Here is a 25,376-nt window from a genome sequence, read left to right as displayed (position 1 = left end):
TTGGACAACAATTCCATACCTTAATAAAAAAGAACTGGATAAAAAGTGCATACATACAATTGGTTAACAATACAAAAACACAAAGAGAATATACCATAAATAGCTTTGAAAGAAGATTTTACTTTATATGTCGCTAGAAACAAATGTCTGAGTGTAGGGTGTCGTGTTTTTGGTCTATCTCATTTACAGCTATTATAAAGACAATGTTTCTGAAGGAAAGATACATTAGGAAAGTGCAAAGTTTCTGGCAGTGATGTTGTATTGCTTATGAGCAATATGTTCCTGTTGCAATGGAAGGCAGACTGCTTTTGATTCAGTTGCATGCTGTATTAGATACATAGGTTCAACTTGGGTCAAATACTAAGATTAAAGCATCGGCCAAAAATAAACATTCCTCACATGCATAATGTTCCTTGTTTGAATAAGAAAGTAAAAAATGCGACTCTGGTGGGATTTGAACCCACAACCTTTGAATGACTTTGCCAATTCACTTAGAAGTCCAACGCGCTATCCATTGCGCCACAGAGCCAGATGCACAGCAACTTGCGTACATTAAGGGATGATCGAAGTTTTGTCAATCCGGTGTTTACTTCACATCATATTATCAAGCCTTCTGGGATACAAGAAAGAATAATTGTTTTCGGAAACATAAAATGTCTGTAGAAGAATCACACTTCTGGGTGAAACCTTGAACTACACCTTTGTTCCTTTAGGGATAAATTCGGAGAATAGGGTATTACTGTTTTTTCTTGCAAACTGAATACGTTTGGACAACAATTCCATACCTTAATAAAAAAGAACTGGATAAAAAGTGCAGCCATACAATTGGTTAACAATACAAAAACACAAAGAGAATATACCATAAATAGCTTTGAAAGAAGATTTTACTTTATATGTCGCTAGAAACAAATGTCTGAGTGTAGGGTGTCGTGTTTTTGGTCTATCTCATTTACAGCTATTATAAAGACAATGTTTCTGAAGGAAGGATACATTAGGAAAGTGCAAAGTTTCTGGCAGTGATGTTGTATTGCTTATGAGCAATATGTTCCTGTTGCAATGGAAGGCAGACTGCTTTTGATTCAGTTGCATGCTGTATTAGATACATTGGTTCAACTTGGGTCAAATACTAAGATTAAAGCATCGGCCAAAAATAAACATTCCTCACATGCATAATGTTCCTTGTTTGAATAAGAAAGTAAAAAATACGACTCTGGTGGGATTCGAACCCACAACCTTTGAATGACTTTGCCAATTCACTGAGAAGTCCAACGCGCTATCCATTGCGCCACTGAGCCAGATGAAAATCAACTTGCGTACATTAAGGGATGATCGAAGTTTTGTCAATCCAGTGTTTACTTCACATCATATTATCAAGCCTTCTGGGATACAAGAAAGAATAATTGTTTTCTGAAACATAAAATGTCTGTAGAAGAATCACACTTCTGGGTGAAACCTTGAACTACACCTTTGTTCCTTTAGGGATAAATTCGGAGAATAGGGTATTACTGTATTTTCTTGCAAACTGAATACGTTTGGACAACAATTCCATACCTTAATAAAAAAGAACTGGATAAAAAGTGCAGCCATACAATTGGTTAACAATACAAAAACACAAAGAGAATATACCATAAATAGCTTTGAAAGAAGATTTTACTTTATATGTCGCTAGAAACAAATGTCTGAGTGTAGGGTGTCGTGTTTTTGGTCTATCTCATTTACAGCTATTATAAAGACAATGTTTCTGAAGGAAGGATACATTAGGAAAGTGCAAAGTTTCTGGCAGTGATGTTGTATTCCTTATGAGCAATATGTTCCTGTTGCAATGGAAGGCAGACTGCTTTTGATTCAGTTGCATGCTGTATTAGATACATAGGTTCAACTTGGGTCAAATACTAAGATTAAAGCATCGGCCAAAAATAAACATTCCTCACATGCATAATGTTCCTTGTTTGAATAAGAAAGTAAAAAATGTGACTCTGGTGGGATTCGAACCCACAACCTTTGAATGACTTTGCCAATTCACTTAGAAGTCCAATGCGCTATCCATTGCGCCACAGAGCCAGATGAAAATCAACTTGCGTACATTAAGGGATGATCGAAGTTTTGTCAATCCGGTGTTTACTTCACATCACATTATCAAGCCTTCTGGGACACATCAAAGAATGATTGTTTTCTGAAACATAAAATGTCTGTAGCAAGAATCACACTTCTGTGTGAAACCTTGAACTGCACCTTTGTTCGCTTGGGGAGAAATTCAGAGAATAGGGTATTACAGTATTTTCTTGCCAAGTGAATAGGTTTGGACAACAATTCCATACCTTAATAAAAAAGAACTGGATAAAAAGTGCATACATACAATTGGTTAACAATACAAAAACACAAAGAGAATATACCATAAATAGCTTTGAAAGAAGATTTTACTTTATATGTCGCTAGAAACAAATGTCTGAGTGTAGGGTGTCGTGTTTTTGGTCTATCTCATTTACAGCTATTATAAAGACAATGTTTCTGAAGGAAAGATACATTAGGAAAGTGCAAAGTTTCTGGCAGTGATGTTGTATTGCTTATGAGCAATATGTTCCTGTTGCAATGGAAGGCAGACTGCTTTTGATTCAGTTGCATGCTGTATTAGATACATAGGTTCAACTTGGGTCAAATACTAAGATTAAAGCATCGGCCAAAAATAAACATTCCTCACATGCATAATGTTCCTTGTTTGAATAAGAAAGTAAAAAATGCGACTCTGGTGGGATTTGAACCCACAACCTTTGAATGACTTTGCCAATTCACTTAGAAGTCCAACGCGCTATCCATTGCGCCACAGAGCCAGATGCACAGCAACTTGCGTACATTAAGGGATGATCGAAGTTTTGTCAATCCGGTGTTTACTTCACATCATATTATCAAGCCTTCTGGGATACAAGAAAGAATAATTGTTTTCGGAAACATAAAATGTCTGTAGAAGAATCACACTTCTGGGTGAAACCTTGAACTACACCTTTGTTCCTTTAGGGATAAATTCGGAGAATAGGGTATTACAGTATTTTCTTGCCAAGTGAATTGGTTTGGACAACAATTCCATACCTTAATAAAAAAGAACTGGATAAAAAGTGCAGACATACAATTGGTTAACAATACAAAAACACAAAGAGAATATGCCATAAATAGCTTTGAAAGAAGATTTTACTTTATATGTCGCTAGAAACAAATGTCTGAGCATAGGGTGTCGTGTTTTGGTCTATCTCATTTACAGCTATTATAAAGACAATGTTTCTGAAGGAAGGATACATTAGAAAAGTGCCAAGTTTCTGGTAGTGATGTTGTATTGCTTATGAGCAATATGTTCCTGTTGCAATGGAAGGCAGACTGCTTTTGATTCAGTTGCATGCTGTATTAGATACATAGGTTCAACTTGGGTCAAATACTAAGATTAAAGCATCGGCCAAAAATAAACATTCCTCACATGCATAATGTTCCTTGTTTGAATAAGAAAGTAAAAAATGCGACTCTGGTGGGATTCGAACCCACAACCTTTGAATGACTTTACCAATTCACTTAGAAGTCCAACCCGCTATCCATTGCGCCACAGAGCCAGATGAAAATCAAGTTGCGTACATTAAGGGATGATCGAAGTTTTGTCAATCCAGTGTTTACTTCACATCATATTATCAAGCCTTCTGGGATACAAGAAAGAATAATTGTTTTCTGAAACATAAAATGTCTGTAGAAGAATCACACTTCTGGGTGAAACCTTGAACTACACCTTTGTTCCTTTAGGGATAAATTCGGAGAATAGGGTATTACTGTATTTTCTTGCAAACTGAATACGTTTGGACAACAATTCCATACCTTAATAAAAAAGAACTGGATAAAAAGTGCAGCCATACAATTGGTTAACAATACAAAAACACAAAGAGAATATACCATAAATAGCTTTGAAAGAAGATTTTACTTTATATGTCGCTAGAAACAAATGTCTGAGTGTAGGGTGTCGTGTTTTTGGTCTATCTCATTTACAGCTATTATAAAGACAATGTTTCTGAAGGAAGGATACATTAGGAAAGTGCAAGGTTTCTGGCAGTGATGTTGTATTGCTTATGAGCAATATGTTCCTGTTGCAATGGAAGGCAGACTGCTTTTGATTCAGTTGCATGCTGTATTAGATACATAGGTTCAACTTGGGTCAAATACTAAGATTAAAGCATCGGCCAAAAATAAACATTCCTCACATGCATAATGTTCCTTGTTTGAATAAGAAAGTAAAAAATGCGACTCTGGTGGGATTCGAACCCACAACCTTTGAATGACTTTGCCAATTCACTTAGAAGTCCAACGCGCTATCCATTGCGCCACAGAGCCAGATGACAATCAACTTGCGTACATCAGGGGATGATCGAGGTTTTGTCAATCCAGTGTTTACTTCACATCATATTATCAAGCCTTCTGGGATACAAGAAAGAATAATTGTTTTCTGAAACATAAAATGTCTGTAGAAGAATCACACTTCTGGGTGAAACCTTGAACTACACCTTTGTTCCTTTAGGGATAAATTCGGAGAATAGGGTATTACTGTATTTTCTTGCAAACTGAATACGTTTGGACAACAATTCCATACCTTAATAAAAAAGAACTGGATAAAAAGTGCAGCCATACAATTGGTTAACAATACAAAAACACAAAGAGAATATACCATAAATAGCTTTGAAAGAAGATTTTACTTTATATGTCGCTAGAAACAAATGTCTGAGTGTAGGGTGTCGTGTTTTTGGTCTATCTCATTTACAGCTATTATAAAGACAATGTTTCTGAAGGAAGGATACATTAGGAAAGTGCAAAGTTTCTGACAGTGATGTTGTATTGCTTATGAGCAATATGTTCCTGTTGCAATGGAAGGCAGACTGCTTTTGATTCAGTTGCATGCTGTATTAGATACATAGGTTCAACTTGGGTCAAATACTAAGATTAAAGCATCGGCCAAAAATAAACATTCCTCACATGCATAATGTTCCTTGTTTGAATAAGAAAGTAAAAAATGCGACTCTGGTGGGATTCGAACCCACAACCTTTGAATGACTTTGCCAATTCACTTAGAAGTCCAACGCGCTATCCATTGCGCCACAGAGCCAGATGACAATCAACTTGCGTACATCAGGGGATGATCGAGGTTTTGTCAATCCAGTGTTTACTTCACATCATATTATCAAGCCTTCTGGGATACAAGAAAGAATAATTGTTTTCTGAAACATAAAATGTCTGTAGAAGAATCACACTTCTGGGTGAAACCTTGAACTACACCTTTGTTCCTTTAGGGATAAATTCGGAGAATAGGGTATTACTGTATTTTCTTGCAAACTGATACGTTTGGACAACAATTCCATACCTTAATAAAAAAGAACTGGATAAAAAGTGCAGCCATACAATTGGTTAACAATACAAAAACACAAAGAGAATATACCATAAATAGTTTTGAAAGAATATTTTACTTTATATGTCGCTAGAAACAAATGTCTGAGTGTAGGGTGTTGTGTTTTTGGTCTATCTCATTTACAGCTATTATAAAGACAATGTTTCTGAAGGAAGGATACATTAGGAAAGTGCAAAGTTTCTGGCAGTGATGTTGTATTGCTTATGAGCAATATGTTCCTGTTGCAATGGAAGGCAGACTGCTTTTGCTTCAGTTGCATGCTGTATTAGATACATAGGTTCAACTTGGGTCAAATACTAAGATTAAAGCATCGGCCAAAAAAGACATTCCTCACATGCATAATGTTCCTTGTTTGAATAAGAAAGTAAAAAATGCGACTCTGGTGGGATTCAAACCCACAACCTTTGAATGACTTTGCAAATTCACTTAGAAGTCCAACGCGCTATCCATTGCGCCACAGAGGGAGATAAAAATCCACTTGCGTACAGTAAGGGATGATCGACGTTTTGTCAATCCAGTGTTTACTTCACATCATATTATCAAGCCTTCTGGGATACAAGAAAGAATAATTGTTTTCCGAAACATAAAATGTCTGTAGAAGAATCACACTTCTGGGTGAAACCTTGAACTACACCTTTGTTCCTTTAGGGATAAATTCGGAGAATAGGGTATTACTGTTTTTTCTTGCAAACTGAATACGTTTGGACAACAATTCCATACCTTAATAAAAAAGAACTGGATAAAAAGTGCAGCCATACAATTGGTTAACAATACAAAAACACAAAGAGAATATACCATAAATAGCTTTGAAAGAAGATTTTACTTTATATGTCGCTAGAAACAAATGTCTGAGTGTAGGGTGTCGTGTTTTTGGTCTATCTCATTTACAGCTATTATAAAGACAATGTTTCTGAAGGAAGGATACATTAGGAAAGTGCAAAGTTTCTGGCAGTGATGTTGTATTGCTTATGAGCAATATGTTCCTGTTGCAATGGAAGGCAGACTGCTTTTGATTCAGTTGCATGCTGTATTAGATACATTGGTTCAACTTGGGTCAAATACTAAGATTAAAGCATCGGCCAAAAATAAACATTCCTCACATGCATAATGTTCCTTGTTTGAATAAGAAAGTAAAAAATGCGACTCTGGTGGGATTCGAACCCACAACCTTTGAATGACTTTGCCAATTCACTTAGAAGTCCAACGCGCTATCCATTGCACCACAGAGCCAGATGCACATCAACTTGAGTACATTAAGGGATGATCGAAGTTTTGTCAATCCGGTGTTTACTTCACATCATATTATCAAGCCTTCTGGGATACAAGAAAGAATAATTGTTTTCGGAAACATAAAATGTCTGTAGAAGAATCACACTTCTGGGTGAAACCTTGAACTACACCTTTGTTCCTTTAGGGATAAATTCGGAGAATAGGGTATTACAGTATTTTCTTGCCAAGTGAATTGGTTTGGACAACAATTCCATACCTTAATAAAAAAGAACTGGATAAAAAGTGCAGACATACAATTGGTTAACAATACAAAAACACAAAGAGAATATACCATAAATAGCTTTGAAAGAAGATTTTACTTTATATGTCGCTAGAAACAAATGTCTGAGTGTAGGGTGTCGTGTTTTTGGTCCATCTCATTTACAGCTATTATAAAGACAATGTTTCTGAAGGAAGGATACATTAGGAAAGTGCAAAGTTTCTGGCAGTGATGTTGTATTGCTTATGAGCAATATGTTCCTGTTGCAATGGAAGGCAGACTGCTTTTGATTCAGTTGCATGCTGTATTAGATACATAGGTTCAACTTGGGTCACATACTAAGATTAAAGCATCGGCCAAAAATAAACATTCCTCACATGCATAATGTTCCTTGTTTGAATAAGAAAGTAAAAAATGCGACTCTGGTGGGATTCGAACCCACAACCTTTGAATGACTTTGCCAATTCACTTAGAAGTCCAACGCGCTATCCATTGCGCCACAGAGCCAGATGACAATCAACTTGCGTACATCAGGGGATGATCGAGGTTTTGTCAATCCAGTGTTTACTTCACATCATATTATCAAGCCTTCTGGGATACAAGAAAGAATAATTGTTTTCTGAAACATAAAATGTCTGTAGAAGAATCACACTTCTGGGTGAAACCTTGAACTACACCTTTGTTCCTTTAGGGATAAATTCGGAGAATAGGGTATTACTGTATTTTCTTGCAAACTGAATACGTTTGGACAACAATTCCATACCTTAATTAAAAAGAACTGGATAAAAAGTGCAGCCATACAATTGGTTAACAATACAAAAACACAAAGAGAATATACCATAAATAGCTTTGAAAGAAGATTTTACTTTATATGTCGCTAGAAACAAATGTCTGAGTGTAGGGTGTCGTGTTTTTGGTCTATCTCATTTACAGCTATTATAAAGACAATGTTTCTGAAGGAAGGATACATTAGGAAAGTGCAAAGTTTCTGGCAGTGATGTTGTATTGCTTATGAGCAATATGTTCCTGTTGCAATGGAAGGCAGACTGCTTTTGATTCAGTTGCATGCTGTATTAGATACATAGGTTCAACTTGGGTCACATACTAAGATTAAAGCATCGGCCAAAAATAAACATTCCTCACATGCATAATGTTCCTTGTTTGAATAAGAAAGTAAAAAATGCGACTCTGGTGGGATTCGAACCCACAACCTTTCAATGACTTTACCAATTCACTTAGAAGTCCAACCCGCTATCCATTGCGCCACAGAGCCAGATGAAAATCAAGTTGCGTACATTAAGGGATGATCGAAGTTTTGTCAATCCAGTGTTTACTTCACATCATATTATCAAGCCTTCTGGGATACAAGAAAGAATAATTGTTTTCTGAAACATAAAATGTCTGTAGAAGAATCACACTTCTGGGTGAAACCTTGAACTACACCTTTGTTCCTTTAGGGATAAATTCGGAGAATAGGGTATTACTGTATTTTCTTGCAAACTGAATACGTTTGGACAACAATTCCATACCTTAATAAAAAAGAACTGGATAAAAAGTGCAGCCATACAATTGGTTAACAATACAAAAACACAAAGAGAATATACCATAAATAGCTTTGAAAGAAGATTTTACTTTATATGTCGCTAGAAACAAATGTCTGAGTGTAGGGTGTCGTGTTTTTGGTCTATCTCATTTACAGCTATTATAAAGACAATGTTTCTGAAGGAAGGATACATTAGGAAAGTGCAAGGTTTCTGGCAGTGATGTTGTATTGCTTATGAGCAATATGTTCCTGTTGCAATGGAAGGCAGACTGCTTTTGATTCAGTTGCATGCTGTATTAGATACATAGGTTCAACTTGGGTCAAATACTAAGATTAAAGCATCGGCCAAAAATAAACATTCCTCACATGCATAATGTTCCTTGTTTGAATAAGAAAGTAAAAAATGCGACTCTGGTGGGATTCGAACCCACAACCTTTGAATGACTTTGCCAATTCACTTAGAAGTCCAACGCGCTATCCATTGCGCCACAGAGCCAGATGACCATCAACTTGCGTACATCAGGGGATGATCGAGGTTTTGTCAATCCAGTGTTTACTTCACATCATATTATCAAGCCTTCTGGGATACAAGAAAGAATAATTGTTTTCTGAAACATAAAATGTCTGTAGAAGAATCACACTTCTGGGTGAAACCTTGAACTACACCTTTGTTCCTTTAGGGAGAAATTCAGAGAATAGGGTATTACAGTATTTTCTTGCCAAGTGAATTGGTTTGGACAACAATTTCATACCTTAATAAAAAAGAACTGGATAAAAAGTGCAGACATACAATTGGTTAACAATACAAAAACACAAAGAGAATATACCATAAATAGCTTTGAAAGAAGATTTTACTTTATATGTCGCTAGAAACAAATGTCTGAGTGTAGGGTGTCGTGTTTTTGGTCTATCTCATTTACAGCTATTATAAAGACAATGTTTCTGAAGGAAGGATACATTAGGAAAGTGCAAAGTTTCTGGCAGTGATGTTGTATTGCTTATGAGCAATATGTTCCTGTTGCAATGGAAGGCAGACTGCTTTTGATTCAGTTGCATGCTGTATTAGATACATTGGTTCAACTTGGGTCAAATACTAAGATTAAAGCATCGGCCAAAAATAAACATTCCTCACATGCATAATGTTCCTTGTTTGAATAAGAAAGTAAAAAATACGACTCTGGTGGGATTCGAACCCACAACCTTTGAATGACTTTGCCAATTCACTTAGAAGTCCAACGCGCTATCCATTGCGCCACTGAGCCAGATGAAAATCAACTTGCGTACATTAAGGGATGATCGAAGTTTTGTCAATCCAGTGTTTACTTCACATCATATTATCAAGCCTTCTGGGATACAAGAAAGAATAATTGTTTTCTGAAACATAAAATGTCTGTAGAAGAATCACACTTCTGGGTGAAACCTTGAACTACACCTTTGTTCCTTTAGGGATAAATTCGGAGAATAGGGTATTACTGTATTTTCTTGCAAACTGAATACGTTTGGACAACAATTCCATACCTTAATAAAAAAGAACTGGATAAAAAGTGCAGCCATACAATTGGTTAACAATACAAAAACACAAAGAGAATATACCATAAATAGCTTTGAAAGAAGATTTTACTTTATATGTCGCTAGAAACAAATGTCTGAGTGTAGGGTGTCGTGTTTTTGGTCTATCTCATTTACAGCTATTATAAAGACAATGTTTCTGAAGGAAGGATACATTAGGAAAGTGCAAAGTTTCTGGCAGTGATGTTGTATTCCTTATGAGCAATATGTTCCTGTTGCAATGGAAGGCAGACTGCTTTTGATTCAGTTGCATGCTGTATTAGATACATAGGTTCAACTTGGGTCAAATACTAAGATTAAAGCATCGGCCAAAAATAAACATTCCTCACATGCATAATGTTCCTTGTTTGAATAAGAAAGTAAAAAATGTGACTCTGGTGGGATTCGAACCCACAACCTTTGAATGACTTTGCCAATTCACTTAGAAGTCCAATGCGCTATCCATTGCGCCACAGAGCCAGATGAAAATCAACTTGCGTACATTAAGGGATGATCGAAGTTTTGTCAATCCGGTGTTTACGTCACATCACATTATCAAGCCTTCTGGGACACATCAAAGAATGATTGTTTTCTGAAACATAAAATGTCTGTAGCAAGAATCACACTTCTGTGTGAAACCTTGAACTGCACCTTTGTTCGCTTGGGGAGAAATTCAGAGAATAGGGTATTACAGTATTTTCTTGCCAAGTGAATAGGTTTGGACAACAATTCCATACCTTAATAAAAAAGAACTGGATAAAAAGTGCATACATACAATTGGTTAACAATACAAAAACACAAAGAGAATATACCATAAATAGCTTTGAAAGAAGATTTTACTTTATATGTCGCTAGAAACAAATGTCTGAGTGTAGGGTGTCGTGTTTTTGGTCTATCTCATTTACAGCTATTATAAAGACAATGTTTCTGAAGGAAAGATACATTAGGAAAGTGCAAAGTTTCTGGCAGTGATGTTGTATTGCTTATGAGCAATATGTTCCTGTTGCAATGGAAGGCAGACTGCTTTTGATTCAGTTGCATGCTGTATTAGATACATAGGTTCAACTTGGGTCAAATACTAAGATTAAAGCATCGGCCAAAAATAAACATTCCTCACATGCATAATGTTCCTTGTTTGAATAAGAAAGTAAAAAATGCGACTCTGGTGGGATTTGAACCCACAACCTTTGAATGACTTTGCCAATTCACTTAGAAGTCCAACGCGCTATCCATTGCGCCACAGAGCCAGATGCACAGCAACTTGCGTACATTAAGGGATGATCGAAGTTTTGTCAATCCGGTGTTTACTTCACATCATATTATCAAGCCTTCTGGGATACAAGAAAGAATAATTGTTTTCGGAAACATAAAATGTCTGTAGAAGAATCACACTTCTGGGTGAAACCTTGAACTACACCTTTGTTCCTTTAGGGATAAATTCGGAGAATAGGGTATTACTGTTTTTTCTTGCAAACTGAATACGTTTGGACAACAATTCCATACCTTAATAAAAAAGAACTGGATAAAAAGTGCAGCCATACAATTGGTTAACAATACAAAAACACAAAGAGAATATACCATAAATAGCTTTGAAAGAAGATTTTACTTTATATGTCGCTAGAAACAAATGTCTGAGTGTAGGGTGTCGTGTTTTTGGTCTATCTCATTTACAGCTATTATAAAGACAATGTTTCTGAAGGAAGGATACATTAGGAAAGTGCAAAGTTTCTGGCAGTGATGTTGTATTGCTTATGAGCAATATGTTCCTGTTGCAATGGAAGGCAGACTGCTTTTGATTCAGTTGCATGCTGTATTAGATACATTGGTTCAACTTGGGTCAAATACTAAGATTAAAGCATCGGCCAAAAATAAACATTCCTCACATGCATAATGTTCCTTGTTTGAATAAGAAAGTAAAAAATACGACTCTGGTGGGATTCGAACCCACAACCTTTGAATGACTTTGCCAATTCACTGAGAAGTCCAACGCGCTATCCATTGCGCCACTGAGCCAGATGAAAATCAACTTGCGTACATTAAGGGATGATCGAAGTTTTGTCAATCCAGTGTTTACTTCACATCATATTATCAAGCCTTCTGGGATACAAGAAAGAATAATTGTTTTCTGAAACATAAAATGTCTGTAGAAGAATCACACTTCTGGGTGAAACCTTGAACTACACCTTTGTTCCTTTAGGGATAAATTCGGAGAATAGGGTATTACTGTATTTTCTTGCAAACTGAATACGTTTGGACAACAATTCCATACCTTAATAAAAAAGAACTGGATAAAAAGTGCAGCCATACAATTGGTTAACAATACAAAAACACAAAGAGAATATACCATAAATAGCTTTGAAAGAAGATTTTACTTTATATGTCGCTAGAAACAAATGTCTGAGTGTAGGGTGTCGTGTTTTTGGTCTATCTCATTTACAGCTATTATAAAGACAATGTTTCTGAAGGAAGGATACATTAGGAAAGTGCAAAGTTTCTGGCAGTGATGTTGTATTCCTTATGAGCAATATGTTCCTGTTGCAATGGAAGGCAGACTGCTTTTGATTCAGTTGCATGCTGTATTAGATACATAGGTTCAACTTGGGTCAAATACTAAGATTAAAGCATCGGCCAAAAATAAACATTCCTCACATGCATAATGTTCCTTGTTTGAATAAGAAAGTAAAAAATGTGACTCTGGTGGGATTCGAACCCACAACCTTTGAATGACTTTGCCAATTCACTTAGAAGTCCAATGCGCTATCCATTGCGCCACAGAGCCAGATGAAAATCAACTTGCGTACATTAAGGGATGATCGAAGTTTTGTCAATCCGGTGTTTACTTCACATCACATTATCAAGCCTTCTGGGACACATCAAAGAATGATTGTTTTCTGAAACATAAAATGTCTGTAGCAAGAATCACACTTCTGTGTGAAACCTTGAACTGCACCTTTGTTCGCTTGGGGAGAAATTCAGAGAATAGGGTATTACAGTATTTTCTTGCCAAGTGAATAGGTTTGGACAACAATTCCATACCTTAATAAAAAAGAACTGGATAAAAAGTGCATACATACAATTGGTTAACAATACAAAAACACAAAGAGAATATACCATAAATAGCTTTGAAAGAAGATTTTACTTTATATGTCGCTAGAAACAAATGTCTGAGTGTAGGGTGTCGTGTTTTTGGTCTATCTCATTTACAGCTATTATAAAGACAATGTTTCTGAAGGAAAGATACATTAGGAAAGTGCAAAGTTTCTGGCAGTGATGTTGTATTGCTTATGAGCAATATGTTCCTGTTGCAATGGAAGGCAGACTGCTTTTGATTCAGTTGCATGCTGTATTAGATACATAGGTTCAACTTGGGTCAAATACTAAGATTAAAGCATCGGCCAAAAATAAACATTCCTCACATGCATAATGTTCCTTGTTTGAATAAGAAAGTAAAAAATGCGACTCTGGTGGGATTTGAACCCACAACCTTTGAATGACTTTGCCAATTCACTTAGAAGTCCAACGCGCTATCCATTGCGCCACAGAGCCAGATGCACAGCAACTTGCGTACATTAAGGGATGATCGAAGTTTTGTCAATCCGGTGTTTACTTCACATCATATTATCAAGCCTTCTGGGATACAAGAAAGAATAATTGTTTTCGGAAACATAAAATGTCTGTAGAAGAATCACACTTCTGGGTGAAACCTTGAACTACACCTTTGTTCCTTTAGGGATAAATTCGGAGAATAGGGTATTACAGTATTTTCTTGCCAAGTGAATTGGTTTGGACAACAATTCCATACCTTAATAAAAAAGAACTGGATAAAAAGTGCAGACATACAATTGGTTAACAATACAAAAACACAAAGAGAATATGCCATAAATAGCTTTGAAAGAAGATTTTACTTTATATGTCGCTAGAAACAAATGTCTGAGCATAGGGTGTCGTGTTTTGGTCTATCTCATTTACAGCTATTATAAAGACAATGTTTCTGAAGGAAGGATACATTAGAAAAGTGCCAAGTTTCTGGTAGTGATGTTGTATTGCTTATGAGCAATATGTTCCTGTTGCAATGGAAGGCAGACTGCTTTTGATTCAGTTGCATGCTGTATTAGATACATAGGTTCAACTTGGGTCAAATACTAAGATTAAAGCATCGGCCAAAAATAAACATTCCTCACATGCATAATGTTCCTTGTTTGAATAAGAAAGTAAAAAATGCGACTCTGGTGGGATTCGAACCCACAACCTTTGAATGACTTTACCAATTCACTTAGAAGTCCAACCCGCTATCCATTGCGCCACAGAGCCAGATGAAAATCAAGTTGCGTACATTAAGGGATGATCGAAGTTTTGTCAATCCAGTGTTTACTTCACATCATATTATCAAGCCTTCTGGGATACAAGAAAGAATAATTGTTTTCTGAAACATAAAATGTCTGTAGAAGAATCACACTTCTGGGTGAAACCTTGAACTACACCTTTGTTCCTTTAGGGATAAATTCGGAGAATAGGGTATTACTGTATTTTCTTGCAAACTGAATACGTTTGGACAACAATTCCATACCTTAATAAAAAAGAACTGGATAAAAAGTGCAGCCATACAATTGGTTAACAATACAAAAACACAAAGAGAATATACCATAAATAGCTTTGAAAGAAGATTTTACTTTATATGTCGCTAGAAACAAATGTCTGAGTGTAGGGTGTCGTGTTTTTGGTCTATCTCATTTACAGCTATTATAAAGACAATGTTTCTGAAGGAAGGATACATTAGGAAAGTGCAAGGTTTCTGGCAGTGATGTTGTATTGCTTATGAGCAATATGTTCCTGTTGCAATGGAAGGCAGACTGCTTTTGATTCAGTTGCATGCTGTATTAGATACATAGGTTCAACTTGGGTCAAATACTAAGATTAAAGCATCGGCCAAAAATAAACATTCCTCACATGCATAATGTTCCTTGTTTGAATAAGAAAGTAAAAAATGCGACTCTGGTGGGATTCGAACCCACAACCTTTGAATGACTTTGCCAATTCACTTAGAAGTCCAACGCGCTATCCATTGCTCCACAGAGCCAGATGACAATCAACTTGCGTACATCAGGGGATGATCGAGGTTTTGTCAATCCAGTGTTTACTTCACATCATATTATCAAGCCTTCTGGGATACAAGAAAGAATAATTGTTTTCTGAAACATAAAATGTCTGTAGAAGAATCACACTTCTGGGTGAAACCTTGAACTACACCTTTGTTCCTTTAGGGATAAATTCGGAGAATAGGGTATTACTGTATTTTCTTGCAAACTGAATACGTTTGGACAACAATTCCATACCTTAATAAAAAAGAACTGGATAAAAAGTGCAGCCATACAATTGGTTAACAATACAAAAACACAAAGAGAATATACCATAAATAGCTTTGAAAGAAGATTTTACTTTATATGTCGCTAGAAACAAATGTCTGAGTGTAGGGTGTCGTGTTTTTGGTCTATCTCATTTACAGCTATTATAAAGACAATGTTTCTGAAGGAAGGATACATTAGGAAAGTGCAAAGTTTCTGACAGTGATGTTGTATTGCTTATGAGCAATATGTTCCTGTTGCAATGGAAGGCAGACTGCTTTTGATTCAGTTGCATGCTGTATTAGATACATAGGTTCAACTTGGGTCAAATACTAAGATTAAAGCATCGGCCAAAAATAAACATTCCTCACATGCATAATGTTCCTTGTTTGAATAAGAAAGTAAAAAATGCGACTCTGGTGGGATTCGAACCCACAACCTTTGAATGACTTTGCCAATTCACTTAGAAGTCCAACGCGCTATCCATTGCGCCACAGAGCCAGATGACAATCAACTTGCGTACATCAGGGGATGATCGAGGTTTTGTCAATCCAGTGTTTACTTCACATCATATTATCAAGCCTTCTGGGATACAAGAAAGAATAATTGTTTTCTGAAACATAAAATGTCTGTAGAAGAATCACACTTCTGGGTGAAACCTTGAACTACACCTTTGTTCCTTTAGGGATAAATTCGGAGAATAGGGTATTACTGTATTTTCTTGCAAACTGAATACGTTTGGACAACAATTCCATACCTTAATAAAAAAGAACTGGATAAAAAGTGCAGCCATACAATTGGTTAACAATACAAAAACACAAAGAGAATATACCATAAATAGCTTTGAAAGAAGATTTTACTTTATATGTCGCTAGAAACAAATGTCTGAGTGTAGGGTGTCGTGTTTTTGGTCTATCTCATTTACAGCTATTATAAAGACAATGTTTCTGAAGGAAGGATACATTAGGAAAGTGCAAAGTTTCTGGCAGTGATGTTGTATTGCTTATGAGCAATATGTTCCTGTTGCAATGGAAGGCAGACTGCTTTTGATTCAGTTGCATGCTGTATTAGATACATTGGTTCAACTTGGGTCAAATACTAAGATTAAAGCATCGGCCAAAAATAAACATTCCTCACATGCATAATGTTCCTTGTTTGAATAAGAAAGTAAAAAATGCGACTCTGGTGGGATTCGAACCCACAACCTTTGAATGACTTTGCCAATTCACTTAGAAGTCCAACGCGCTATCCATTGCACCACAGAGCCAGATGCACATCAACTTGAGTACATTAAGGGATGATCGAAGTTTTGTCAATCCGGTGTTTACTTCACATCATATTATCAAGCCTTCTGGGATACAAGAAAGAATAATTGTTTTCGGAAACATAAAATGTCTGTAGAAGAATCACACTTCTGGGTGAAACCTTGAACTACACCTTTGTTCCTTTAGGGATAAATTCGGAGAATAGGGTATTACAGTATTTTCTTGCCAAGTGAATTGGTTTGGACAACAATTCCATACCTTAATAAAAAAGAACTGGATAAAAAGTGCAGACATACAATTGGTTAACAATACAAAAACACAAAGAGAATATACCATAAATAGCTTTGAAAGAAGATTTTACTTTATATGTCGCTAGAAACAAATGTCTGAGCGTAGGGTGTCGTGTTTTGGTCTATCTCATTTACAGCTATTATAAAGACAATGTTTCTGAAGGAAGGATACATTAGAAAAGTGCCAAGTTTCTGGTAGTGATGTTGTATTGCTTATGAGCAATATGTTCCTGTTGCAATGGAAGGCAGACTGCTTTTGATTCAGTTGCATGCTGTATTAGATACATAGGTTCAACTTGGGTCAAATACTAAGATTAAAGCATCGGCCAAAAATAAACATTCCTCACATGCATAATGTTCCTTGTTTGAATAAGAAAGTAAAAAATGCGACCCTGGTGGGATTCGAACCCACAAACTTTGAATGACTTTGCCAATTCACTTAGAAGTCCAACGCGCTATCCATTGCACCACAGAGCCAGATGAAAATCAAGTTGCGTACATTAAGGGATGATCGAAGTTTTGTCAATCCAGTGTTTACTTCACATCATATTATCAAGCCTTCTGGGATACAAGAAAGAATAATTGTTTTCTGAAACATAAAATGTCTGTAGAAGAATCACACTTCTGGGTGAAACATTGAACTACACCTTTGTTCCTTTAGGGATAAATTCGGAGAATAGGGTATTACTGTATTTTCTTGCAAACTGAATACGTTTGGACAACAATTCCATACCTTAATAAAAAAGAACTGGATAAAAAGTGCAGCCATACAATTGGTTCACAATACAAAAACACAAAGAGAATATACCATAAATAGCTTTGAAAGAAGATTTTACTTTATATGTCGCTAGAAACAAATGTCTGAGTGTAGGGTGTCGTGTTTTTGGTCCATCTCATTTACAGCTATTATAAAGACAATGTTTCTGAAGGAAGGATACATTAGGAAAGTGCAAAGTTTCTGGCAGTGATGTTGTATTGCTTATGAGCAATATGTTCCTGTTGCAATGGAAGGCAGACTGCTTTTGATTCAGTTGCATGCTGTATTAGATACATAGGTTCAACTTGGGTCACATACTAAGATTAAAGCATCGGCCAAAAATAAACATTCCTCACATGCATAATGTTCCTTGTTTGAATAAGAAAGTAAAAAATGCGACTCTGGTGGGATTCGAACCCACAACCTTTGAATGACTTTGCCAATTCACTTAGAAGTCCAACGCGCTATCCATTGCGCCACAGAGCCAGATGACAATCAACTTGCGTACATCAGGGGATGATCGAGGTTTTGTCAATCCAGTGTTTACTTCACATCATATTATCAAGCCTTCTGGGATACAAGAAAGAATAATTGTTTTCTGAAACATAAAATGTCTGTAGAAGAATCACACTTCTGGGTGAAACCTTGAACTACACCTTTGTTCCTTTAGGGATAAATTCGGAGAATAGGGTATTACTGTATTTTCTTGCAAACTGAATACGTTTGGACAACAATTCCATACCTTAATAAAAAAGAACTGGATAAAAAGTGCAGCCATACAATTGGTTAACAATACAAAAACACAAAGAGAATATACCATAAATAGCTTTGAAAGAAGATTTTACTTTATATGTCGCTAGAAACAAATGTCTGAGTGTAGGGTGTCGTGTTTTTGGTCTATCTCATTTACAGCTATTATAAAGACAATGTTTCTGAAGGAAGGATACATTAGGAAAGTGCAAGGTTTCTGGCAGTGATGTTGTATTGCTTATGAGCAATATGTTCCTGTTGCAATGGAAGGCAGACTGCTTTTGATTCAGTTGCATGCTGTATTAGATACATAGGTTCAACTTGGGTCAAATACTAAGATTAAAGCATCGGCCAAAAATAAACATTCCTCACATGCATAATGTTCCTTGTTTGAATAAGAAAGTAAAAAATGCGACTCTGGTGGGATTCGAACCCACAACCTTTGAATGACTTTGCCAATTCACTTAGAAGTCCAACGCGCTATCCATTGCGCCACAGAGCCAGATGACAATCAACTTGCGTACATCAGGGGATGATCGAGGTTTTGTCAATCCAGTGTTTACTTCACATCATATTATCAAGCCTTCTGGGATACAAGAAAGAATAATTGTTTTCTGAAACATAAAATGTCTGTAGAAGAATCACACTTCTGGGTGAAACCTTGAACTACACCTTTGTTCCTTTAGGGATAAATTCGGAGAATAGGGTATTACTGTATTTTCTTGCAAACTGAATACGTTTGGACAACAATTCCATACCTTAATAAAAAAGAACTGGATAAAAAGTGCAGCCATACAATTGGTTAACAATACAAAAACACAAAGAGAATATACCATAAATAGCTTTGAAAGAAGATTTTACTTTATATGTCGCTAGAAACAAATGTCTGAGTGTAGGGTGTCGTGTTTTTGGTCTATCTCATTTACAGCTATTATAAAGACAATGTTTCTGAAGGAAGGATACATTAGGAAAGTGCAAAGTTTCTGACAGTGATGTTGTATTGCTTATGAGCAATATGTTCCTGTTGCAATGGAAGGCAGACTGCTTTTGATTCAGTTGCATGCTGTATTAGATACATAGGTTCAACTTGGGTCAAATACTAAGATTAAAGCATCGGCCAAAAATAAACATTCCTCACATGCATAATGTTCCTTGTTTGAATAAGAAAGTAAAAAATGCGACTCTGGTGGGATTCGAACCCACAACCTTTGAATGACGTTGCCAATTCACTTAGAAGTCCAACGCGCTATCCATTGCGCCACAGAGCCAGATGACAATCAACTTGCGTACATCAGGGGATGATCGAGGTTTTGTCAATCCAGTGTTTACTTCACATCATATTATCAAGCCTTCTGGGATACAAGAAAGAATAATTGTTTTCTGAAACATAAAATGTCTGTAGAAGAATCACACTTCTGGGTGAAACCTTGAACTACACCTTTGTTCCTTTAGGGATAAATTCGGAGAATAGGGTATTACTGTATTTTCTTGCAAACTGATACGTTTGGACAACAATTCCATACCTTAATAAAAAAGAACTGTATAAAAAGTGCAGCCATACAATTGGTTAACAATACAAAAACACAAAGAGAATATACCATAAATAGTTTTGAAAGAATATTTTACTTTATATGTCGCTAGAAACAAATGTCTGAGTGTAGGGTGTTGTGTTTTTGGTCTATCTCATTTACAGCTATTATAAAGACAATGTTTCTGAAGGAAGGATACATTAGGAAAGTGCAAAGTTTCTGGCAGTGATGTTGTATTGCTTATGAGCAATATGTTCCTGTTGCAATGGAAGGCAGACTGCTTTTGATTCAGTTGCATGCTGTATTAGATACATAGGTTCAACTTGGGTCAAATACTAAGATTAAAGCATCGGCCAAAAAAGACATTCCTCACATGCATAATGTTCCTTGTTTGAATAAGAAAGTAAAAAATGCGACTCTGGTGGGATTCAAACCCACAACCTTTGAATGACTTTGCAAATTCACTTAGAAGTCCAACGCGCTATCCATTGCGCCACAGAGGGAGATAAAAATCCACTTGCGTACAGTAAGGGATGATCGACGTTTTGTCAATCCAGTGTTTACTTCACATCATATTATCAAGCCTTCTGGGATACAAGAAAGAATAATTGTTTTCCGAAACATAAAATGTCTGTAGAAGAATCACACTTCTGGGTGAAACCTTGAACTACACCTTTGTTCCTTTAGGGATAAATTCGGAGAATAGGGTATTACTGTTTTTTCTTGCAAACTGAATACGTTTGGACAACAATTCCATACCTTAATAAAAAAGAACTGGATAAAAAGTGCAGCCATACAATTGGTTAACAATACAAAAACACAAAGAGAATATACCATAAATAGCTTTGAAAGAAGATTTTACTTTATATGTCGCTAGAAACAAATGTCTGAGTGTAGGGTGTCGTGTTTTTGGTCTATCTCATTTACAGCTATTATAAAGACAATGTTTCTGAAGGAAGGATACATTAGGAAAGTGCAAAGTTTCTGACAGTGATGTTGTATTGCTTATGAGCAATATGTTCCTGTTGCAATGGAAGGCAGACTGCTTTTGATTCAGTTGCATGCTGTATTAGATACATAGGTTCAACTTGGGTCACATACTAAGATTAAAGCATCGGCCAAAAATAAACATTCCTCACATGCATAATGTTCCTTGTTTGAATAAGAAAGTAAAAAATGCGACTCTGGTGGGATTCGAACCCACAACCTTTGAATGACTTTACCAATTCACTTAGAAGTCCAACCCGCTATCCATTGCGCCACAGAGCCAGATGAAAATCAAGTTGCGTACATTAAGGGATGATCGAAGTTTTGTCAATCCAGTGTTTACTTCACATCATATTATCAAGCCTTCTGGGATACAAGAAAGAATAATTGTTTTCTGAAACATAAAATGTCTGTAGAAGAATCACACTTCTGGGTGAAACCTTGAACTACACCTTTGTTCCTTTAGGGATAAATTCGGAGAATAGGGTATTACTGTATTTTCTTGCAAACTGAATACGTTTGGACAACAATTCCATACCTTAATAAAAAAGAACTGGATAAAAAGTGCAGCCATACAATTGGTTAACAATACAAAAACACAAAGAGAATATACCATAAATAGCTTTGAAAGAAGATTTTACTTTATATGTCGCTAGAAACAAATGTCTGAGTGTAGGGTGTCGTGTTTTGGTCTATCTCATTTACAGCTATTATAAAGACAATGTTTCTGAAGGAAGGATACATTAGAAAAGTGCCAAGTTTCTGGTAGTGATGTTGTATTGCTTATGAGCAATATGTTCCTGTTGCAATGGAAGGCAGACTGCTTTTGATTCAGTTGCATGCTGTATTAGATACATAGGTTCAACTTGGGTCAAATACTAAGATTAAAGCATCGGCCAAAAATAAACATTCCTCACATGCATAATGTTCCTTGTTTGAATAAGAAAGTAAAAAATGCGACTCTGGTGGGATTCGAACCCACAACCTTTGAATGACTTTACCAATTCACTTAGAAGTCCAACCCGCTATCCATTGCGCCACAGAGCCAGATGAAAATCAAGTTGCGTACATTAAGGGATGATCGAAGTTTTGTCAATCCAGTGTTTACTTCACATCATATTATCAAGCCTTCTGGGATACAAGAAAGAATAATTGTTTTCTGAAACATAAAATGTCTGTAGAAGAATCACACTTCTGGGTGAAACCTTGAACTACACCTTTGTTCCTTTAGGGATAAATTCGGAGAATAGGGTATTACTGTATTTTCTTGCAAACTGAATACGTTTGGACAACAATTCCATACCTTAATAAAAAAGAACTGGATAAAAAGTGCAGCCATACAATTGGTTAACAATACAAAAACACAAAGAGAATATACCATAAATAGCTTTGAAAGAAGATTTTACTTTATATGTCGCTAGAAACAAATGTCTGAGTGTAGGGTGTCGTGTTTTTGGTCTATCTCATTTACAGCTATTATAAAGACAATGTTTCTGAAGGAAGGATACATTAGGAAAGTGCAAGGTTTCTGGCAGTGATGTTGTATTGCTTATGAGCAATATGTTCCTGTTGCAATGGAAGGCAGACTGCTTTTGATTCAGTTGCATGCTGTATTAGATACATAGGTTCAACTTGGGTCAAATACTAAGATTAAAGCATCGGCCAAAAATAAACATTCCTCACATGCATAATGTTCCTTGTTTGAATAAGAAAGTAAAAAATGCGACTCTGGTGGGATTCGAACCCACAACCTTTGAATGACTTTGCCAATTCACTTAGAAGTCCAACGCGCTATCCATTGCTCCACAGAGCCAGATGACAATCAACTTGCGTACATCAGGGGATGATCGAGGTTTTGTCAATCCAGTGTTTACTTCACATCATATTATCAAGCCTTCTGGGATACAAGAAAGAATAATTGTTTTCTGAAACATAAAATGTCTGTAGAAGAATCACACTTCTGGGTGAAACCTTGAACTACACCTTTGTTCCTTTAGGGATAAATTCGGAGAATAGGGTATTACTGTATTTTCTTGCAAACTGAATACGTTTGGACAACAATTCCATACCTTAATAAAAAAGAACTGGATAAAAAGTGCAGCCATACAATTGGTTAACAATACAAAAACACAAAGAGAATATACCATAAATAGCTTTGAAAGAAGATTTTACTTTATATGTCGCTAGAAACAAATGTCTGAGTGTAGGGTGTCGTGTTTTTGGTCTATCTCATTTACAGCTATTATAAAGACAATGTTTCTGAAGGAAGGATACATTAGGAAAGTGCAAAGTTTCTGACAGTGATGTTGTATTGCTTATGAGCAATATGTTCCTGTTGCAATGGAAGGCAGACTGCTTTTGATTCAGTTGCATGCTGTATTAGATACATAGGTTCAACTTGGGTCAAATACTAAGATTAAAGCATCGGCCAAAAATAAACATTCCTCACATGCATAATGTTCCTTGTTTGAATAAGAAAGTAAAAAATGCGACTCTGGTGGGATTCGAACCCACAACCTTTGAATGACTTTGCCAATTCACTTAGAAGTCCAACGCGCTATCCATTGCGCCACAGAGCCAGATGACAATCAACTTGCGTACATCAGGGGATGATCGAGGTTTTGTCAATCCAGTGTTTACTTCACATCATATTATCAAGCCTTCTGGGATACAAGAAAGAATAATTGTTTTCTGAAACATAAAATGTCTGTAGAAGAATCACACTTCTGGGTGAAACCTTGAACTACACCTTTGTTCCTTTAGGGATAAATTCGGAGAATAGGGTATTACTGTATTTTCTTGCAAACTGAATACGTTTGGACAACAATTCCATACCTTAATAAAAAAGAACTGGATAAAAAGTGCAGCCATACAATTGGTTAACAATACAAAAACACAAAGAGAATATACCATAAATAGCTTTGAAAGAAGATTTTACTTTATATGTCGCTAGAAACAAATGTCTGAGTGTAGGGTGTCGTGTTTTTGGTCTATCTCATTTACAGCTATTATAAAGACAATGTTTCTGAAGGAAGGATACATTAGGAAAGTGCAAAGTTTCTGGCAGTGATGTTGTATTGCTTATGAGCAATATGTTCCTGTTGCAATGGAAGGCAGACTGCTTTTGATTCAGTTGCATGCTGTATTAGATACATTGGTTCAACTTGGGTCAAATACTAAGATTAAAGCATCGGCCAAAAATAAACATTCCTCACATGCATAATGTTCCTTGTTTGAATAAGAAAGTAAAAAATGCGACTCTGGTGGGATTCGAACCCACAACCTTTGAATGACTTTGCCAATTCACTTAGAAGTCCAACGCGCTATCCATTGCACCACAGAGCCAGATGCACATCAACTTGAGTACATTAAGGGATGATCGAAGTTTTGTCAATCCGGTGTTTACTTCACATCATATTATCAAGCCTTCTGGGATACAAGAAAGAATAATTGTTTTCGGAAACATAAAATGTCTGTAGAAGAATCACACTTCTGGGTGAAACCTTGAACTACACCTTTGTTCCTTTAGGGATAAATTCGGAGAATAGGGTATTACAGTATTTTCTTGCCAAGTGAATTGGTTTGGACAACAATTCCATACCTTAATAAAAAAGAACTGGATAAAAAGTGCAGACATACAATTGGTTAACAATACAAAAACACAAAGAGAATATACCATAAATAGCTTTGAAAGAAGATTTTACTTTATATGTCGCTAGAAACAAATGTCTGAGCGTAGGGTGTCGTGTTTTGGTCTATCTCATTTACAGCTATTATAAAGACAATGTTTCTGAAGGAAGGATACATTAGAAAAGTGCCAAGTTTCTGGTAGTGATGTTGTATTGCTTATGAGCAATATGTTCCTGTTGCAATGGAAGGCAGACTGCTTTTGATTCAGTTGCATGCTGTATTAGATACATAGGTTCAACTTGGGTCAAATACTAAGATTAAAGCATCGGCCAAAAATAAACATTCCTCACATGCATAATGTTCCTTGTTTGAATAAGAAAGTAAAAAATGCGACCCTGGTGGGATTCGAACCCACAAACTTTGAATGACTTTGCCAATTCACTTAGAAGTCCAACGCGCTATCCATTGCACCACAGAGCCAGATGAAAATCAAGTTGCGTACATTAAGGGATGATCGAAGTTTTGTCAATCCAGTGTTTACTTCACATCATATTATCAAGCCTTCTGGGATACAAGAAAGAATAATTGTTTTCTGAAACATAAAATGTCTGTAGAAGAATCACACTTCTGGGTGAAACATTGAACTACACCTTTGTTCCTTTAGGGATAAATTCGGAGAATAGGGTATTACTGTATTTTCTTGCAAACTGAATACGTTTGGACAACAATTCCATACCTTAATAAAAAAGAACTGGATAAAAAGTGCAGCCATACAATTGGTTCACAATACAAAAACACAAAGAGAATATACCATAAATAGC

General features: G+C 36.1%; 19 non-coding genes across 19 annotated transcripts; all 19 read right to left on the bottom strand.

The window, feature by feature from the left end:
* Positions 1–439: 439 nt before the first annotated feature.
* On the bottom strand, positions 440–529 carry TRNAR-UCU (transfer RNA arginine (anticodon UCU)). Its single transcript is given in 2 exon segments — positions 440–475; positions 493–529. It is a non-coding gene; the product is annotated as a tRNA-Arg (tRNA).
* A 1,442-nt stretch (positions 530–1,971) lies between these two features.
* On the bottom strand, positions 1,972–2,061 carry TRNAR-UCU (transfer RNA arginine (anticodon UCU)). Its single transcript is given in 2 exon segments — positions 1,972–2,007; positions 2,025–2,061. It is a non-coding gene; the product is annotated as a tRNA-Arg (tRNA).
* A 677-nt stretch (positions 2,062–2,738) lies between these two features.
* Positions 2,739–2,828, bottom strand: TRNAR-UCU (transfer RNA arginine (anticodon UCU)). Its single transcript is given in 2 exon segments — positions 2,739–2,774; positions 2,792–2,828. It is a non-coding gene; the product is annotated as a tRNA-Arg (tRNA).
* A 1,441-nt stretch (positions 2,829–4,269) lies between these two features.
* TRNAR-UCU (transfer RNA arginine (anticodon UCU)) lies at positions 4,270–4,359 on the bottom strand. The gene is given in 2 exon segments: positions 4,270–4,305; positions 4,323–4,359. It is a non-coding gene; the product is annotated as a tRNA-Arg (tRNA).
* Positions 4,360–5,035: 676 nt separating this feature from the next.
* On the bottom strand, positions 5,036–5,125 carry TRNAR-UCU (transfer RNA arginine (anticodon UCU)). The gene is given in 2 exon segments: positions 5,036–5,071; positions 5,089–5,125. It is a non-coding gene; the product is annotated as a tRNA-Arg (tRNA).
* Positions 5,126–6,565: 1,440 nt separating this feature from the next.
* TRNAR-UCU (transfer RNA arginine (anticodon UCU)) lies at positions 6,566–6,655 on the bottom strand. Its single transcript is given in 2 exon segments — positions 6,566–6,601; positions 6,619–6,655. It is a non-coding gene; the product is annotated as a tRNA-Arg (tRNA).
* Positions 6,656–7,331: 676 nt separating this feature from the next.
* TRNAR-UCU (transfer RNA arginine (anticodon UCU)) lies at positions 7,332–7,421 on the bottom strand. The gene is given in 2 exon segments: positions 7,332–7,367; positions 7,385–7,421. It is a non-coding gene; the product is annotated as a tRNA-Arg (tRNA).
* A 1,442-nt stretch (positions 7,422–8,863) lies between these two features.
* On the bottom strand, positions 8,864–8,953 carry TRNAR-UCU (transfer RNA arginine (anticodon UCU)). Its single transcript is given in 2 exon segments — positions 8,864–8,899; positions 8,917–8,953. It is a non-coding gene; the product is annotated as a tRNA-Arg (tRNA).
* Positions 8,954–10,395: 1,442 nt separating this feature from the next.
* Positions 10,396–10,485, bottom strand: TRNAR-UCU (transfer RNA arginine (anticodon UCU)). The gene is given in 2 exon segments: positions 10,396–10,431; positions 10,449–10,485. It is a non-coding gene; the product is annotated as a tRNA-Arg (tRNA).
* Positions 10,486–11,162: 677 nt separating this feature from the next.
* On the bottom strand, positions 11,163–11,252 carry TRNAR-UCU (transfer RNA arginine (anticodon UCU)). The gene is given in 2 exon segments: positions 11,163–11,198; positions 11,216–11,252. It is a non-coding gene; the product is annotated as a tRNA-Arg (tRNA).
* Positions 11,253–12,694: 1,442 nt separating this feature from the next.
* Positions 12,695–12,784, bottom strand: TRNAR-UCU (transfer RNA arginine (anticodon UCU)). Its single transcript is given in 2 exon segments — positions 12,695–12,730; positions 12,748–12,784. It is a non-coding gene; the product is annotated as a tRNA-Arg (tRNA).
* A 677-nt stretch (positions 12,785–13,461) lies between these two features.
* TRNAR-UCU (transfer RNA arginine (anticodon UCU)) lies at positions 13,462–13,551 on the bottom strand. Its single transcript is given in 2 exon segments — positions 13,462–13,497; positions 13,515–13,551. It is a non-coding gene; the product is annotated as a tRNA-Arg (tRNA).
* A 2,207-nt stretch (positions 13,552–15,758) lies between these two features.
* TRNAR-UCU (transfer RNA arginine (anticodon UCU)) lies at positions 15,759–15,848 on the bottom strand. Its single transcript is given in 2 exon segments — positions 15,759–15,794; positions 15,812–15,848. It is a non-coding gene; the product is annotated as a tRNA-Arg (tRNA).
* Positions 15,849–16,524: 676 nt separating this feature from the next.
* On the bottom strand, positions 16,525–16,614 carry TRNAR-UCU (transfer RNA arginine (anticodon UCU)). Its single transcript is given in 2 exon segments — positions 16,525–16,560; positions 16,578–16,614. It is a non-coding gene; the product is annotated as a tRNA-Arg (tRNA).
* Positions 16,615–18,055: 1,441 nt separating this feature from the next.
* TRNAR-UCU (transfer RNA arginine (anticodon UCU)) lies at positions 18,056–18,145 on the bottom strand. The gene is given in 2 exon segments: positions 18,056–18,091; positions 18,109–18,145. It is a non-coding gene; the product is annotated as a tRNA-Arg (tRNA).
* Positions 18,146–18,821: 676 nt separating this feature from the next.
* On the bottom strand, positions 18,822–18,911 carry TRNAR-UCU (transfer RNA arginine (anticodon UCU)). The gene is given in 2 exon segments: positions 18,822–18,857; positions 18,875–18,911. It is a non-coding gene; the product is annotated as a tRNA-Arg (tRNA).
* Positions 18,912–19,587: 676 nt separating this feature from the next.
* Positions 19,588–19,677, bottom strand: TRNAR-UCU (transfer RNA arginine (anticodon UCU)). Its single transcript is given in 2 exon segments — positions 19,588–19,623; positions 19,641–19,677. It is a non-coding gene; the product is annotated as a tRNA-Arg (tRNA).
* A 3,737-nt stretch (positions 19,678–23,414) lies between these two features.
* On the bottom strand, positions 23,415–23,504 carry TRNAR-UCU (transfer RNA arginine (anticodon UCU)). The gene is given in 2 exon segments: positions 23,415–23,450; positions 23,468–23,504. It is a non-coding gene; the product is annotated as a tRNA-Arg (tRNA).
* A 676-nt stretch (positions 23,505–24,180) lies between these two features.
* TRNAR-UCU (transfer RNA arginine (anticodon UCU)) lies at positions 24,181–24,270 on the bottom strand. Its single transcript is given in 2 exon segments — positions 24,181–24,216; positions 24,234–24,270. It is a non-coding gene; the product is annotated as a tRNA-Arg (tRNA).
* Positions 24,271–25,376: the final 1,106 nt, after the last annotated feature.

The sequence above is a fragment of the Ambystoma mexicanum genome (assembly GCF_040938575.1).
Source record: "Ambystoma mexicanum isolate Mex_15411 chromosome 12 unlocalized genomic scaffold, UKY_AmexF1_1 Mex_chr12_unloc.1, whole genome shotgun sequence".
NCBI classification, from domain to species: Eukaryota; Metazoa; Chordata; class Amphibia; order Caudata; family Ambystomatidae; genus Ambystoma; species Ambystoma mexicanum.
This window is presented reverse-complemented; position numbering and strand designations above follow the sequence as displayed.